We start from the raw sequence: 3,245 nt of genomic DNA, 5'->3' as shown, positions 1-3,245 counted from the left end.
CAAAATACTGACCTTCTCTATGCCTTAATTTCCCCATGTATAAAACAAGGCCAACACAGTGCCTTTCTTTTCTTTTTTCTTTTTTTTTTTTTTTTTTGAGACAGAGTTTTGCTCTCGTTACCCAGTCTGGAGTGCAATGCCACAATCTCGGCTCACCGCAACCTCCACCTCCCAGGTTCAGGCAATTCTCCTGCCTCAGCCTCCTGAGTAGCTGGGATTACAGGCACGCGCCACCATGCCCAGCTAATTTTTTGTATTTTTAGTAGCGACGGGGTTTTACCATGTTGACCAGGATGGTCTCGATCTCTTGACCTCGTGATCCACCCACCTCGGCCTCCCAAAGTGCTGGGATTACAGGCATGAGGCACCGCGCCCGGCCCTTTTCTTTTTTTTTAATGGAACATTTCACACATTTGCGTGTCATCCTTGCGCAGAGGCCATGCTAATCTTCTCTGTATAGTTCCAATTTTAGTATATGTGCTGCCGAAGCGAGCACCACAATACCTTTCTTATGGAGTAGTTGTGACACATTGAGTGAATACATGTAAAGTGGATAGAACAGTGCCTGGCACAAGTTAAGCCCACAATAAACTTGGCTGTTATTATTACTAATCCCATTGTATAAGGAAATCAGGGCTCAGAGAAGCTAAGTGGCTTGCCCAAGGACTCGCAGCTAGAAAATGGTGGGGCACAGCTTTCCACTTTCTTTTTTTTTTGAGATGAAGTCTTGCTCTGTTACCCAGGCGGGAGTGCAGTGGCGTGATCTCGGCTCACTGCAACCTCTGCTTCCGAGGTTCAAATGATTCTCCTGCTTCAGCCTCCCAAGTAGCTGAAATTACAGGCACCTGCCACCACGCCCAGCTAATTTTTTGTATTTTTAGTAGAGAAGGGGTTTCACTATGTTGACCAGGCTGATGTCAAACTCCTGACCTCATGATCTGACTGCCTCAGCCTCCCAAAACGCTGGGATTACAGGCGTGAGCCACTATGCCCGGCTAGAGATGGGGTTTTGCCATGATGCCAGTCTGGTCTCCAACTCCTGGCCTCAAGTGATCTGACTGTCTGGGCCTCCCAAAGTACTGGAATCACAGGCTTGATGTTCCTTCCCACCACCCAGTATTGGATTCCTAAAAAAAAATTCTGAGGCTGGGCGCAGTGGCTCACGCCTGTAATCCCAGCACTTTGGGAGGCTGAGGCGGGTGGATCACGAGGTCAAGAGATCGAGACCATCCTGGTCAACATGGTGAAACTCCGTCTCTACTAAAAATACAAAAAATTAGCTGGGCATGGTGGTGCGTGCCTGTAATCCCCACTACTCAGGAGGCTGAGGAAGGAGAATTGCCTGAACCCAGGAGGCAGAGGTTGCGGTGAGCCGAGATCGTGCCATTGCACTCCAGCCTGGGTAACAAGAGTGAAACTCCGTCTCAAAAAAAAAAAAATTCTGAGATGAGCAGTGTGGTAAATGCATATGGTCTCGGGAATGGCATTAAAAAATAATAATGTGACTGGGCACAGTGACTCACACATTTAATCCCAGCACTTTGGTAGGCCAAGGCAGGTGAATCACTTGAGTCCAGGAGTTCGAGACCAGCCTGGGTGAAATAGTGAAACTCCATCTCTACAAAAAATACAAAAATTAGCTGGGTATGGTGGCAAGTGCCTGTAGTCCCAGCTACTCAGGAGGCTGAGGCAGGAGGATCACTTGAGTCCAGGGAGGTAGTGAACTCAAGTCCACTGCACTCCAACCTGGGTGACAGGTTGAGTGAGAGTCTGTCTCAAAATAATAAGTGGCCAGGTGCACTGTAATCCCAGCACTTTGGGAGGCCAAGGTGGGTGGACTACTTCAGGTCAGGAGTGTGAGACCAGGCTGGCCAACATGGTAAAACCCCACCTCTAACAAAAAATACAAAAAAATTAGCCAGGCGTGATGGTGTGTGCCTATAATCCCAGTTACTATGGAGGCTAAGGTAAGAGAATCACTTGAACCCAGGAGGCGGAGGTTGCAGTGAGCTGAGATCATGCCACTGCACCCCAGTGCAGGTAACAGAGCAAGATACAGTCTCAAAAGAAAAAGAAAAAAAGTGAAAATAATGATAACAGGGTTTGTTTTCTGATTACCAAGGCAGTACAGGAGTCCCCTCGCTCACCCAAGGTTTCGCTTTCTGCAGTTTCAATTACCTGTGGTCATCTAAGGTCCAAAAATATTAAGACATTTAAGATAGAGAGAGACAGACCACGCTGATGTAACTTTATTACAGCACATCGTTATAATTGTTCTACTTATTTATTGTTGTTAATCCCTTACTGTGCCCGACTTATGAATTCAACTTGATCACAGGTGTGTATGTACAAGAGAAACAGAGCAGGACTGGGTATGCTGGCTCACACTTGTAATCCCAGCACTTTGGGAGGCCAAGATGTATGGATCACCTGAGGTTGGGCGTTTGAGACCAGCCTAACCAACATAGACATACCCCGTCTCTACTAAAAATACAAAATTAGCAGGGCATGGTGGCGCACACCTGTAGTCCCAGTTACTTGAGAGGCTGAGGCAGGAGAATCACTTGAACCCAGGAGATGGAGGTTGTGGTGAGCCGAGATGGCACCACTACACTCCAGCCTGAGTGACAGAGCGAGACTCCATCTTGAAAAAAGAAAAAAGAAAAGAAAAAGAAAAAGAAAAAATAGAGCATATATAGGGTTCAGTGGTGTCATTTAGGTCTCAGGCATCCACTGGGGCTCTTGGAAACTATCCCCTGAAGATAAGGAGGACTACTGTGTTTGTTCCCTATCAATAACCAAGGAAATGTGGAAGAGTGTAGAGATGAGTAAAAATCTTTCCCCCTTCAGGGAAAACCCTTTCTTCGCGGGATAACTAAAAACCTGATCTCCTGGGTGTTGTGAGAACTATCAGAGGGAGGTGGCCTTCACTCACCTTAAGCAAGGCTTGACATTGTCCAGGGGCCCAGCAGGAGATATTGCCAGTGCCCACCCTCCCCAGGGCAAACAGCCCCTTCCACTCCCTCCTGGGGTTTTCTGGCCCCACCTGGGGTCACAGCCTTGAGGACACGCACTGTAAGCCATAGCCTGCAGCTGCTTGGGTCATGTGCTTCAGGGGATGCCAAGCCACAGGGCTCAGCCCTCCTCAGAACCATCTGGGTCACCCAGAAGGCCCTATGTGAGCCATGTGATTCAGTGGATCACATGCCAAGCCGCAGACATTTGACTCCATGCCACATGTCATC

The 3,245-nt window shown here is 48.0% G+C and overlaps 1 non-coding gene across 1 annotated transcript; it reads right to left on the bottom strand.

Moving 5' to 3' along the window:
• Positions 1-389: 389 nt before the first annotated feature.
• LOC118146482 (U6 spliceosomal RNA) lies at positions 390-496 on the bottom strand. Its single transcript, XR_004732344.1, has one exon. It is a non-coding gene; the product is annotated as a U6 spliceosomal RNA (small nuclear RNA).
• Between the last annotated feature and the right edge of the window lie 2,749 nt (positions 497-3,245).

Source organism: Callithrix jacchus, chromosome 12 (assembly GCF_049354715.1).
Source record: "Callithrix jacchus isolate 240 chromosome 12, calJac240_pri, whole genome shotgun sequence".
Taxonomy (NCBI): domain Eukaryota; kingdom Metazoa; phylum Chordata; class Mammalia; order Primates; family Cebidae; genus Callithrix; species Callithrix jacchus.
The sequence above is the reverse complement of the archived record's forward strand: the minus strand, read 5'-3'. Positions and strand labels throughout refer to the sequence as shown.